The sequence below is a fragment of the Juglans microcarpa x Juglans regia genome, chromosome 8D, assembly GCF_004785595.1.
Source record: "Juglans microcarpa x Juglans regia isolate MS1-56 chromosome 8D, Jm3101_v1.0, whole genome shotgun sequence".
NCBI classification, from domain to species: Eukaryota; Viridiplantae; Streptophyta; class Magnoliopsida; order Fagales; family Juglandaceae; genus Juglans; species Juglans microcarpa x Juglans regia.
In genome coordinates, this window is record NC_054608.1 from 13,394,153 (window position 1) to 13,409,269 (window position 15,117).

General features: G+C 42.2%; 1 long non-coding RNA gene across 1 annotated transcript; it reads left to right on the plus strand.

Annotated features, from left to right (window-relative positions):
- Positions 1-1,724: 1,724 nt before the first annotated feature.
- LOC121243754 lies at positions 1,725-3,159 on the plus strand. The gene is made up of 3 exons (XR_005936247.1): positions 1,725-1,792; positions 2,275-2,376; positions 3,012-3,159. It is a non-coding gene; the product is annotated as an uncharacterized LOC121243754 (long non-coding RNA).
- The last annotated feature ends 11,958 nt before the right edge of the window (positions 3,160-15,117 follow it).

The window sequence follows — 15,117 nt, forward strand, 5'->3', positions numbered from 1 at the left end:
TTTAAATAATATTAGTATTTCATAGTTTTGTATAAAACTGAACAATTATTAAGTTATTTTCTATAGAATGTATTTAATTAACTAGAATATTATGACATGTTTTTTAAAAAGTTTAATAATGTATAGTGCTTTGTATAGGTGACAAGCTATGACGCGAGTCCTTTAAAACAAAAACAAAAAAAAGCTACGAAGTGAGATTTTGGAATTAGCACCACAAGGTTAATAACTTGATCATAAAATTAGGATTAACACACATTAACTAGTTTAGATAATTAAAGTCCATTATTTGTGTAACGACCCGGTCCAATATTATTAGGGATAAATTATAGATAATTTCATTGGGCCTAAATTAGGTTAATGGACCAAGAATTATAGAAGCCCAATTGAGGTTTATTTGATTATTTTAGATAGGTCATGGGCCCAGAAATTGTTCAAAGAAAGTATGAATCTCAATAAATGAGTTAAATCTCATTTAATAGATCAAGTGGGCCCTAACTAATTGGTAATAGCTCAAGAACTTTTCTAAAAGCCCATAAAAATTTTATTGTATGTGTTATGTTTATTTTTGACTTTAAGAATTAAGGCTTGGTTTATTATAAACTCCAAGCACATGAAAGTTTTCAACTCCAAACACAATTACTATTCCACATTCCTCTTCATAATAGAACTTTACAAATTCACACCCCAATAGAAGTCTATCCCAACAGAGTTATAACTTTACAAATCGCTTCACGTTAAATTTCCTAAACCGATTCCCTATATATATATATATATATATATATATATACACACACATACATATACTGAACTCCATGCATAGAACGTGAATCACATTCTTATTCAAGTCCACTTTAATTCCCTCGTTACCCTTAGCACACTGCAAGAGACCTCACTCACGCACAACAACCCTTTGCTTAGACAAATGACCACCCCTAAACCTTATAACATGCCGAAAACCACCCACTATCCCTTCCTCCCTCATAACTCACGGTCTCCACTCATTGGCTGCCACCTCCTCCCCAATGAGGTGGACATCAAGGGGGACCCCTCATCCCTTTGGGGTCAGAAGCACCACTCAACTTCTCCTGCGACAGGCAACGGAAGGAAACGGCCAAAGGTGGTTCATGACGAGGCAGGCAGAGCTCCCCGAGGTGACGTCGGACGGGTCCTAGAGCAAAGAGGGCTTGTTCCAAAGCTGAGCCAAAGGAACTAAACCCCCCTTTCCCCACAAGGCTTCAAGGAGGGTGGTCGAGGGATCCTAGTGCGCGCATCCCATAAGCCTTGAGGTCCCAGTTCCTCCTACTCGAGGGTCTACTAGGAGTGAGGCGGGGGATCAAAGCGCACGCGTCCCGAGTGCCCTGAGGTCCCAATTCTACCTTTTTGGGGGTCTATTAGGAGCAGGGCACAACGTTTGACGTTCACCTCATAGTCCATTCCGTCGGCATCTGTCCCGCTGGTGTTTATCGCAGAAGAGGAGAAAGATGACAAAGTCTTCTAGGCTGCCCTATTCACCGCCTTCACTCAACCTGCCCCTCGTGGGATCGTGGTCATGGAATCTTTTGTCTCGTTCGAGGAGACACTTGCTCGGGAGGCCCTTCTGACCGTTCTGCCCATGGCTGCAACGGGGTACCCGATCTCTTTTTCCATCTTGGTGGCTATCGATCAGGAAGATGTTGCCTCTTCAGGGGGAGGCTGTAACATTCGGGCTCTAAGCCCAGTTCTTTGAAGTCAGCCCAGTTGCACGAAGCCGGCCCACGAGCACTTGATGAGAGACTCGATTGGCGTCGTTTTGGTGAGTGTTTAAATCCCTTTTTCTGCTGCACTACTTTTCTTCTGCACGGTTTCTTCCCACTGCACTGCATTTTCACAAATCGCTCAAACCGTGCACACCAAACCCATAACTCTTGTAGTTGTTTTACCTCTTATCATGCTCAAGAAACGAACTCGCACCTTTCTGCAGACCTTTTCAATCGGTTCCTCTCAATTTCTCTATCCCTTCACCGTGCGTTCAACCCGAGTGTTGGAGCTTCAGCTTTTGACTCCACTGCTGTTTTTTTTTTTCTTGAACAACTGCTCTTAATTCCTTCTCTCAATCCAGCTTGTCTCTTTCATTTTTTTTAATTTTTATTTCTTTCTTCTTTTTCCTCTTCTTATGGTTTACCCGCACATGCCTCTCTTCTATGCGGGTTTGCGCTGTTTTGTTTACACACACAAACCACTCTGTTTTGCTTGCTGTATGCACACACTCAAACTTCTCAAGCTTTCCTTGCGCAGGTCACTTTCTCTTTCACTAGAGATTACTGTGAATTTTCTGGGCATAGACTACAGTGGGTTGTGTCGGTTTGAAGTGGTTTGAAGTTTTCGTGACTCTGTTAGGTAAGTTACTCCCGAAGCCTTTGGTAGGGTTTGGATATTGTGGTTGGTTGTGAAATGTAGTAATGTTACTGATTTGAGTGTGGCGTGGGTAAAATTTTTGCACTACTACAGTGACTTTTGGGCAATCTATTACAGGTATAAATTTATATTGTGTTGGTGTTTTATATGTTGGATTATGGTGGAGTGTGATGGAATTCTTGAAGTTGAGGAGTATGATTTTTGGATGGCTTTGTGAGACTGCTTTGGGCTTTTAATTGAAACTAGTTGGTGTAAATTTATGGGTGTTTTGAGCTAATTGTATTGGATATTTTATGCAAGTCTCGAATTGTTGAAAGACTAAAATATTAATGCTTGTACTGAAAATTTTATTTGAAGGTTGGAGGTGAAGTATGGTTTGGGTTATGTTTTAATCATTGGAGTTGCTGTTGGGGGTTTTGGAAATGATTATGGTTGGTTTGGTGTTAATAAAAGGTGGTTGTTTTGGGTTTTAAATGCGAATGGTTTGAGGAGAGTACTGTTCGGGTTTAATTGTTATGATAGTTATTGAGTTAAGAGGGGACTGTTTTGGTTTATTACTCAATAAATAGTAGCTTACTGTATTGGTTTATTAAATGCTGGGTACATGTTTTGTTTAGGTGGTGTCACTACTAGAGTTCCAACTCAAGGTGCTGATAATACACGGAAGTCAGGTAAGCGGGGTTCATATACTAGTTTTGCATAAAAGAAATAAAATGAGGTTGACTTTGAAAATATGCATATTTGTTTTTGAAAAGAAATCTGAAAACGACCTCAGATGTTTGTTTTGCATATGTATAAATTCTATATAAGAGAAAATATTTTCTGTCATGACTGGTGTAGATATGAGCTAATTTTGTGCATTTTGTTTGTGAACTATGTAAAAAGAGCGAATATGAAAATCTAAAAGTTTTTGCTATGAATAAATGAAGATGTTTTGGATTCTATTTATTTCGAACATGTGAAATGATCTGAAGCTAATCAGTATTTTATTTTGATGTGATGTGTCATCTGAAAACCTTGGCATGAAGTTCTGATTCTTTATTTGAATGTGATCTGATTTCGATGATGTTCCGTTCTGTTTCTGTTAAGGCCCAGCCACGGGTATAATGGTAGTTTATAACCCTACCATGGGGGTGAAACATGGTATACGACCCAGCCACGGGTATATAACCCTACCACGGGGGTGAAACATGGAATACGGCCCAACCACGGGTATAATGGTGGTTTATAACCCTACCACGGGGGTTAAACATGGTATTTGTCCCGATGTGATGCTATGAGATCATATAAATATAATGTTTTAGTTTGGATATGCCAAAGGATTTCCTTTTAGGAACAAGTTTGTTTTCTTTTTTTTGAAAATTTCGCTCTGATGTTTTATAACAAGTTTTATCTATGCATTATGAAAGAAAATATATTGTTTCTGCATTCTGAAAGTAAATGTTTTGTTCTATATGTTGAATATTATAAATGCGCATGTTTACATGCTAGTATGTGCTCTCTGCTTGTTGAGTTGTTGATAACTCACCCCTTAATCTTCATAATATTTTCAGATGACATTGATAGTTCAGCTGAGGATCAGTATTAGAGTTTGTGGACAAGATTATCCGTGAATAGATAGTGGGTATCTTGTGGTATTAGTACTGCTGTTGGATGTTATTTATTTATTAAGTTGATTTCAATGGATTTATACGGTTTATGGAAACTTATGTTAATTTTATTCTATTCTAATTTGTTATTTGAGACATGGAGAAAAGTTGATATTTTATTTGGGTTGTTGGACTGAGGATTTGATATGTGAGTATGTATGGTTTATTAATTTAAAGTATTTAGGTTTGATTTGAAGTTTTGGAAGTATATATATTCTTGGAATTGGAGATACATTTGGATTATTGGAGTTGATTATCAGGTTATATAAGTTAACTCTCCGGACTCTCGGAGTCAGGGCGTTACAGAGGAGGGTCCAAGCTCCCCTCTGTTGTGGAGCTAAGCGATGATCGGGTGTCGATCTCGTCACCTCTCCTACGATCTTCCTTGGAGCTCCTACCTTCTCTGAAAGAGGCATCCCAGCCATGCCCTCCAACAAACAGACCAAGCTCGGCTGAGGAGGAGGTTCGGCCCACGGTGGATGAGGGGCCTTCATAGGTCGAAGAACTTCCTTGGGCCTAGCCGTATCTAAGGGACCCATGAAGGACAGTGAGGTCCCCAAACAGGTGGAGGGTGATGTGCCGGAACCCTCCAGTGCAAGTCCCTCCTTGGAGTCCATCGAAGACTTGCCACAGCCTTCTTGGCAGCTGGGGCTGTAGCCTCTTCTTCCTATGCCGGACCAGAGGCGTGCCAAACCATAGGCCCAGGTTTTGAGCAGGCTCGGGCCAAGGCAATTGAGCAGGAAGCCCAGAAGCTGAGGCCCCTTTTGTCCAATTACGCTTTGCCTTTTACTTAGCTCCTCTTGTGGGGCATTCCCCTTTCTCCTTCTAACACCTTCTTCATTTGTAGGCATCATCGTCAAGAAGCTCGGGGAGCTTGAGGAGGAGAACCGGGCACTTCGACCCTAGGCCCTTCTTTCCCGTCTGGAGGTTCGCAAGGTGAACCGGGACATCAATGCCCTCTCCTTAGAGCACACCGGGCTAATAGAGGACCTTGAGTCCATGAAGAAACACCATGTGCTCCTATGGGAGAAGGTACAAAAGCTAAAGAGGAAGGAGTCTAGGCTGAAGATGGAGCTGGCTAGGACCAAAGTGGAGCTCACTCGAGTTTCCTTGGAGTGTAGGTGCCTCTAGGATGTGCAGAAGGACCTATAGAAAAGGGAGGAGGAGCTGGGATTGCTTTGGACGGGGCTCCTGACGCTTTTGGATGAGAAGGACCAGATGGCCCAGGAGTAGGCCATAGCCACTAGGAGACATTCTCGACTGTTGTTCAAGCATTTCTCACTTGCCCGGGAAGTCCGACGTTAGAAGGATGAGGTGCGGCAAAAGGATGCTCTGATCGATGGGCTCAAAGCCAAGTTACTGCATGCGACGAACACTATCTTCGCTTGGGACACACACATCTCGGTCATGGAATCCAGCCAAGAGGCAAGCACCCTATACAAGGGGGAGATCAGGTCCCAGATTCAGCGTACTCAGGCCATACACAACGCTGCTTGGGTTATGGCTACAAGGAGGGACTCGAATGGCTATGGAACCATCTAGGGGAATATCCAGAGGCAGATCTCAATACTTTGAGACTGGCATCCTTAGAACCAAACCCTCAGACTTATGGTTTGTCAAGAACCTTCAGAAGCCAGGAATGCCTCCATTCGTCCCAGGCACTCTCCCTCTGTCCTCTTAGTTACTTTTGTACAGGGTACAGGCTTTGAGCCCCTTCGTACTTATTCTTTCGTGTTTTCTCCCTTTCATTTTTGTTTAGACATAGGTCTCATGACTAACTTCTTCGGGACCTCTGTCTACGTTGTTACGTGTAAACCACGAGGCGAGCTTGGCCTTCACCTCAAGGCCTCTCAACCCCGTGGCGAGTCTCGGGGCTGAGCCTTGTCGACCACAGTGGCAAGCCTAGGGACTTGTTTTCCAAAGGGCCGTGTAGGCAGAGTTCGGGATGCTCTAGCCCAACCAAAACCCGAGGCGAGTCTGGGGCTCGACTTGTAACATGAAGGTCGGTAACTCAAGGGACTTATCCTACTGGCTGTGGGCGGGGCAGAGCCCTAGAGGCTCTGGCCCTAGCCAATGTATCGGGGCAAGTATGGAGACTTGGCTTGTAGCACGAAGGTCGGCAAGTCAAGGGACTTGTATCCGATTGGCTGTGGGTGGCGCAGAGCTCGGAAGGCTCTTGCCCTAGCCAATGCATCGCAACAAGTGCTAAGATTTGGCTTGTAGCATGAAGGTCAACAAGTCACAGGACTTGTGTCCGATTGGCTGTGGGTGGGGCAGAGCTAGGAGGGAGGCTCTGGCCCTAACAAGTGCATAACGGCAAGTCCAGTGACTTGACTTGTAACTCGAAAGTCGGCAAGTCACGGGACTTGTGTCAGACTAGCTATGTGCAGGGCAGAGCTCGGGAGGCTTTGGCCCTAGCCAATGCATCGCGAAAAGTCCAGAGACTTGGTTTGTAGCACGAAGAGTTCAAAAGGCTTTGGCCCTAGACAATGTGTTGCCCAGATGACTAACACAAAAGGGGGTGAATTGGGTTGTATTTTAAAATCTGCAATTATAAATCAAATACACAATATAAAATATGAACGAAACAGTGATAAATATAAAGGGTAAGGGTAAGACAAAGCAAACTTAGTATTTTAATGAGGTTCAGCGCCACTGCCTACGTCCTCGCCTCGAGCTACCCCTTGAGAATTTCCAAATCCACTATTCAACCTCCTTCAGGTGGAGATAGAAACTTATTACACCTTTTAGCAGTACCGCTACAAAGAATCCTTGTAGATCTCACTCTAGACTTGTAATCACCTTACAAGTGGTGATTCAACATTTATTCCCTGTGCAGAACACCTTCTACACGCACAAGGGTTATACACACCCTTTTACTGATACAAGAACTGATAGTGGGTAAGTTATTAGAAAGCACTTCTCAATGAGTGGAATAAAAACAATACAACGTAAACTACATCTCTCTCAAAATGAACAAGGATTAATGCTCAATGCTTAGAGAAGAGAGAGTGAAAGCTTTGAATGAATGTTGTAAAACTTGCAATGATGTGCGTATCCTCAAGTTGTTGTAGTTGTTAATTTGAAGATCTCGAATGAGCTATTTACAGGCATATGATACTTCATTTTCAAGTTTGAAATGATTCAAATGTCAAAGACAATAATATCATTCATTGTTTAAAATTTTTAAATCAAAGTTTAATTTTCTATAATTGTCAAAGACAACATCATTCACTTTTCAACATATTCAAATCAAAGTTTTGTTTTCTGTAATTATCAAAGACAACATCATTCACTTTTCAAAATATTTAAATCAAAGTTTTTCCTTCTTGAAATTGTCAAAAACATCATCATTCACTTTTGAAAAGTTTCAAACAAAACATGCACATGTGAAAGATGACAATCAATCATCTTTCAAAAATTCAAATTTCAAACTTTTAATTTTTAAATATGTCATGCATATGTGGAAAATGTAATTTGATGTTTTATGATACAAGAATAATTTTGAGCCTTAATTCAATTTCGAGTTTTATCATGAGATGTACAAAATTATTCTAAGAGCTTCATTTGCGAGCTTGTTCCCTTTCTTGCTCATGCTTGGTTCATTGACGTGTTTGACTTTATTGTATAGACAACTTGAGGTTGAAATTCCTTTATACTTGAGCCCCACCTGGGTCCTACCTGGATTAACTCGAACACCTTTTGCAGAGATTTTAATGCTCTGGGTTTCTGTAAAAGGACTATTTCACCGGACAAATTCTCGCATTGCCTATTGACCTAGTTTCAGTTTATTCACCACGATAGCATGGCTGAGCAACATTCTTCCAATAATGTTCTAGATTTGAATTAGGAACAATTTATGCCCCAACTGCTAATTTTCTCTTATGAGGCCGTCAATGCCATGATAGGAGCAGAGATACATTTTTAAAGCAGGATTGATACCGACGGCCATGATAGGAGTAGAGATGCATTTTTCAAGCAGGACTGATACCGAGGTTCTTGCAGGATCAAGAATACTAGTGCTCAATATGCTGCATCATTACGACCATGTCTCAGAAGTTATTGGCAAGGGTGAGTGAGCTTGATCGGCTTAACAATCAAATATTTGAGTTGCATCAGTGGCTTGCTAATAAAAGTAGAAAGAATAAAGCATTAAAACAAGAAAACAATGAGTTGAAGAAATTTGTGGCCTAGAACACTCATGACCTACAACCACGAATAGAGGAGTTGGAACGAGAGAGGGTACAAATTCAAAGTCAACATCAACAGTTAACAGCAGAGGTTCAGCGTTTACGAGAAAAATAGGGATAGTCTGCAGTTAATTTCGCTGGCTTAGCTAAATAAAATATGCATCCCGCATGTCTTGTAATATTGACTAAGTTTGTTTTGAAGAACTAATAACTTGTCTTGTTCTCATTTCCATCTCTATAAAATCAGTTTTGAGTTTCATTTAATTCGCATCAAGTCTTCTTTGCTCTCTGTAATCCATCTACATTGACATCCAATTCCCTATTCGCTTTAATGGCTCAGCAATCTTCTTCCAACAATCCCCTTGTTCACTATATGGGGTATACTGCACCCCAGCCACTAGTTATTTCTGCATCTACCATAGGTGCCATGATGCAGCATGAGAGTGACCTAACTAGCAAGTCAGATGAAGAAGTCATTTATGAACTTGTGAGTCTTGATACTCGATATTCATCGTCCATTATCGCATTTTCCCACGGTTGCAGTCAAAAACTCATTAGGGTGAAAAGCTTAACGAGAACATTTGTGTACTTCAACGACTTGTTCATGAGTCTAACAAAAAAATAGGAGACTTGAGGCAGGAGAATAAGGATTTAAAATCCTTGCTTACTTCTTCATTTCGACTACCTAATCTTTTAGATAAGGATGTCATGTTGATCTATGAAGAGCAAGAGCACTTGAGAAATGAGACTAAAAGTCTCAAGTTTTTGTAAGTCATTTGAGATAATAAATAGATAGTCATGGCATGCATCATTCATATTTCCCTTCTAATCATGCATATTCTATCTTCTGGTAGAGGTTTTGTGAAAATGTCTGCCAATTGATCGTGTGTGCTTGTGAATTCTAGTATAATATCAGCCTTCTGCACATGATCTCGAAGAAAATGATATCTAATCTCAATATGCTCAGTTCTAGAATGTCGTATTGGATTCTTTGAAATATTTATAGCACTTGTATTATCACATTTTATTGGAATGTGATTGTGCATGAGTTTAAAATTCTCAAGTTGGTTGCTTCATGTAACGAACTTGAGCACAACAACTGCCCACAACAACATATTCTGCCACAAAAGTAGATAATGCAACAGAATTTTACTTTTTACTAAACCATGAAATAAGTGCATGACCTAAGAAATGAAACAGCATAATCTGCATCAGGGTAGATGATTAGAACAAAATAAGTATACTTATGATACCATAACCCTAGGTCAATTGTACTAGCAAGATATCTAAGAATGTGCTTAATTGCAGTCAAGTGAGATTCTTTTGGCAATGATTGAAAACGTGCACATAAGCATACACTGAACATAATATTTGGTCTACTGGCTGTCAAATATAATAGACCACCAATCATAACTCGATATACCTTTTAGTCAACTAGCTTTCCGGCTTCATCCTTGTCAAGTTTGGTAGATCATTGGTGTTCCAATTTCCTTCGTACCACCATCCCAAACTTTTTGAGTAATTTTTTGATATATTTTGATTGATTGATGAATGTTCTTTTTTTTGGTCGCTTGATTTGCAATCCTAGAAAGAAGTTAAATTCTCTCATCTTGCTCATTTCAAATTCTTCCTGCATACTCTTAGCAAAATCTTGGCATATATTTTCATTAGTAGCACCAAATATTATATCATCCACATAAATCTGAATAAAAAAAAAAATTATATTTTTCATATTTGATGAACAGAGTTATATCGATTTTTCCTCTTAAAAACTCTTTTTCAGTTAAGAAGCCACTAAGTCTCTCATACCGAACTCTAGGGGCTTGTTTGAGTAAATATTGTACTTTTGTGAACTTGAAAACATGATTTGAAAAAATGTGATTTTCAAAACCTGGAGGTTGCTCAACATATACCTCTATAAAACCATTTAAAAAAGCACTTTTAACATCCATTCAAAAAAGTTTGAAATCTTTATAACAAACATAAGCAAGTAGCATTCGAATAGCTTATAATCTTGCAACCAGTGCATATTTATCATAATTGATTCCTTCTTCTTGATTGAAACCTTAGGCTACAAGTCAAGCCTTGTTTCTTATGATGACTCCGGACTCATCTTTCTTATTTCTAAAAATTCACTTTCTTCCAATAAACAGTATGATTTTTAGGTCTAGGGACAAGTATCCAAACATCATTTCATTCAAATTGATTTAGCTCTTTTTGCATAGCTAAAATCCAAGATTCATCAAGAAGTACTTCATCAATACTTTTGGGTTCAATTTGAGATAGAAAAGCAGTATGATTGCAAATATTTCTAAGAGATGATCGAGTACTTACACCTCATGAAGGCTCTCCTAGAATTTGTTCCTATAGATGATCTTTCACAAGTTTCCACTGTTTGGTTACATCCTGCATCAAGTTTTGATGATCTTTACATACTCTATTGTGTTCTCTTTGTTGAGATTGAGACTATCTGTTTTATTTATACCTTCGCTTTCTTCATCAACAGATTCTTGTACAGTCAAAGTCTTTTTATTGAAAACTCTATAAGCTTTACTATTAATAGAATACCCGAGAAAGATGTCTTCATTAGATTTTGTATCAAATTCGCCTAAATTATCCCTATCATTCAAAATGAAGTATTTGCATTCAAATACATGAAAGTAACCAATGTTGAATTTTTTCTCATTCCAAAGCTCATTGGGGGTTTTATCTAACTTAGATCTTAACATAACTCTATTTATGACATAACAAGCAGTACTTACCGCTTCAGCCCAAAAATAACTAGGCAAGTTGTTCTCATTGAGCATTATTCTTGCCATCTCTTGAAGAGATCTGTTCTTTCTCTCTACTATCCCATTTCGTTGAGGAGTTTGAGGAGCAAAGAAATTATGCATAAAACCGTTTTCATCACAAAAAGCTTCAGTATCTTTATTAACAAACTTTTTCCCCTATCACTTCGGATACTTGAAATAGTATAACCCTTTTCATTTTGAATTCTCTTACATAGCTTGGTAAAGGCATTATGTGCCTCATCTTTATGAGCAAGAAAGATGACCCAAGTATGTCTAGAGAAATCATCAACAATAACAAATGCATAATATTTTCCTCCAAGACAGAAAGAGTTGGGGTTGTCACCACAAAGGGCCCTTCCCATCGAAGACCTGGCTTTCCTTCTTCCTGGGTGGTGACCCCTGTCTGCCTAAGGACCAAGTTTCATACCTTGAAGACCCGAGGTCAGACTCGTTTGTTCGACTTTCCTTTTGTTATTTGCCATCCAACTTGCTAACTCTTCTAGCCTTTCTTCCAAAAGGTCTAGGTTTCCTTTCAATACTTGGTCGTTGTGGTCTGGGTTGAAGTGTTGCACTTGGCATGTGAGCATTCCCACCTTGGCTGGGATCACAACTTTTGTCCTGTAGACAAGCGTGAAAGGTATTTCTCCCGTGGGGGTCTTGATGGATGTTCGATTGGCCCACAATACACTCGGGAGTTCCTCAGCCCATCTCCCATTCTGGTCCCCCAGCTTCTTCTTCAAGATATTCAACAAGGTTTTGTTGGTCACCTATGTCTGTCTATTGGCTTGTGGGTGCCTCGGAGATGCGAACTTGGCCTTCATCCTGAGCTCAGCACATCACTCCTGGTAATGTGAGCAGTCGAACTGTCTGCCATTGTTTGATACGAGGCTCTGAGGAATACCGAACCGACAGACCATGGATTTCAAAAGGAATCTTGTGATCGCCTGGGCCGTGATGCTTGCTAGTGCTCATGCTTTTACTCACTTTGTGAAGTAATCGATTGCTACTACTAACTTCACTCCTCCCTTGCCCTAGGGAAACGAGCCGATAAGGTCGAGCCCTCATTGTACGAAGGGCCAAGGGGACACGATGGATGTTAGTTCTTCTGGTGGGCAGTGGGGAACGGGCACATGTTCTTAGTAGCTAGGGCATTTCTTCACAGTCCTTTTCATCCCGGAGGGAGTGGGGCCAGTAGTACCCGCATGCTTGACCCTAGCGGCCAGTGCTCTTCCACTAGAGTGATTTTTGCAGTTCCCTTTGTGTATCTCAACCAGGAAGTATTGGGCTTGCCTAGGCCAAAAGCACCTCAAGAGGGACTTGGAGAAACCTCTCCTATATAGGACTCCTTCCAACAATGTGAAACGCACCATTTTATTTCTAATCTTTCGTACTTCCTCTTGGTCGTTTGAGACCAGACCTCCATTGAGGCACTTCACGATATCGTTGGCCAACTCTGATGGTGCAGGCCGGATAACAGATATGTTGATTTTGATAGCTAGTATGTCAACCGTTTGGGCTACCGTATGATCCGAAAGAGGGGCCTCTCTTCCTGGCCCGAGGCGACCTTTGGCAAGCGGTCGCTTTGTGGTTTTCCCCCCTCGGGATTTGCTGGATATGGAAGTACTTGAAATGGTCCTGCACCTCCCCCACTTTGATGGCAAACTTCCTTGTTACCTAGCTGACTACCACCTGCGAGTCGGCCCTCACCTCAACCTTGGTGGCTCCCAATGACTTGGCTACCGACATTCCTGCCAGTAGGTACTCGGCCTTGTTGTTGGTAGTTTTGAAACTAAGTTTGATTGTGTAGTTATGCTCCTCCCTGAGCTTTGTGATGATCTGCACCCCTACCCCCAGCTCAGTAAGACGAGCCATCGACGTAGACCAGCCAGAGCTTGCCTTGGGGTGTGATACGCGTCTCTCTTCAGGGATGTCTGAGAATTCAGCTATGAAATCTACTAGCACTTGCCCTTTTATTGCCATGCGAGGGAGGTACTCGATGTCCAACTCGCTCAATTCAATCACCCAATTCATCATCCGGCCAGACACATCGAGCTTCTACAATATTTTTTTGAAGGGAACATCAATGAGTACCTTCATCGAGTGGGCTTAGAAGTATGGCCTTAGCCGCCTTACTACAATTACTAATGCAAACGCTATAACATCTTCATTCGGGGGCTCCTCGAAAATTACAGCTTGTGTAGTATGGGTCACTAGTCTCCTCCCTTGATGCGAACTAGTACAACAGACATGGCGCTTGGGGTCATGGCCAAGTATACAGTCAAGCTTTCCCCTGGTTTGGTCCAACCGAGAGGTCGTGGGTGGGCCAAATACTCCTTCAGCTCGCTTTAGACCAAACGACATAGCTTTGTAGCAGTGGAGTCCCCAGTCACTGATGAAGGCCGTCTTCTCCTCGTCTCCTGGGCTCCTTCTGATCTAATTGTACTCTGAGTACGCATCCATGAGTAGGGGTGTCTGGCCATCAAATCCACTATTAGGTCTATTTGCGGTTGTGGGAAGTTGTCCTTCAAGCAGGCCTTGTTTAGGTCGGTGAAGTCAATACACATCTTCCACTTCCCACTCGCCTTCTTAACTAGGACCACATTAAAAAGCCATTCTCCCTGGGCTTACCTGATGAACCTCGCAGCTAGGAGACAGTCGACCTCCTCAACGATGGCTGCGTACTTCTCCGCACTAAAGCTGCAACATTTTTGCTTGACATTCTTTGCCTTGGGATCCACACTTAGGCAATGTTTGATGACTGTTGTGTCGATTCCGGGCATTTCTTCGTGGCTCTAGGCGAACACGTCTTGGTGCTCTATGAGGAGTAGCTTTACGGATCTTCTCAGCTCATGAGCCATTTTGGTTCCCTCACTTCTTCATTCAACTCCGTCAGGGTCGGTGGTGGGGGCGGGTCAGTACCTTCTCGCACTCCTTCGAGAGCTCGGACCTCCTTGGCGTCCTATTAAATTCCCGAGCATAGCATTCCCTTGCCAGGACTTGCTCACCACGGATCTCGCCCACTCCCAAGAGTTGAGAATTTCATCATCAAGTGGAAGGTGGAGGTTACAACCCTTAAGTTGTTCGGGGTTGGTCCCCCAAGATTGCGTTGTAGGATGAGGGGACCTTTACCACGAGAAAATCCACCATGGTAGTTGCCGTTCTTGGGGCCTTTCCCTGCTAGGATGGACAAGGTGATAGAGCTAATCAACTGGACTACACCTCCAGTGAAGGCTTTGAGGGGTGTCGAAGCTGGGCGCAACCGATCTAGCGTGATCCCCATCCGAACGAAGGCTTCCCACAATAAGATATAGGCAGAACTGTCGTTGTCGATCATGACCTTTCTCGTCGTGTAATTTGACAATCTGTGTGGTCACTACTAAAGCGTCGTCATGAGGGTGGAGAATGTCATCCTCATCCTTTCCACTGAAGGTTATGACAGTCCCCCTGAGTGCCATGTTCACCCCCTCCTTGAGGCATATTGGGAGGTTGTGGGCCTTCACCCTTCCCTTGAGGCATCCCCGAAAACCAAGGGTTGATTTTGTTATGCCATCCTACATCCTCTAGAGGGTGCGACTGTCTTCACCTTATCCCTCGAGGCATCTTAGGTAGGATGTGGCAATTTTTGTCCCTTTCCCTCAACACATCCGAAAGAAGCCGAGCATCCTCCTTCGAGGTTCTGACAGTCCCCTGAGTGCCATGTTCACCCTCCTTTGAGGTATCTTTGGGAGGCTGGGGCCATCCTCAACACATCCAAAGGAAGTCGGGCATCCTCCTTTGAGGTTATGACAGTCCCCCTAAGTGCCATGTTCACCCCCCTCCTTTGAGGTATCTTTGAGAGGCAGAGGTCGTGTTCACCCCACCCCTCGAGGCATCCTCAAGAAATATGGCTATTTTCATCCTTGAGGGACCCTTGGAAAGCTTGGGCCATTTTTACTGCACCCTCCCTCAACACATCCTCAGAAGGTAGCGACAGTCTTGGCCCCCCTCCATTGAGGCATCCTCAAGAAGTTACGACAGTCTTCCCCCACTTCCCTTAAGCTACCACGAGTAGCTAGTGCTTGTTTTGCCTCACACTCCTCCCTTGAGGAAGTC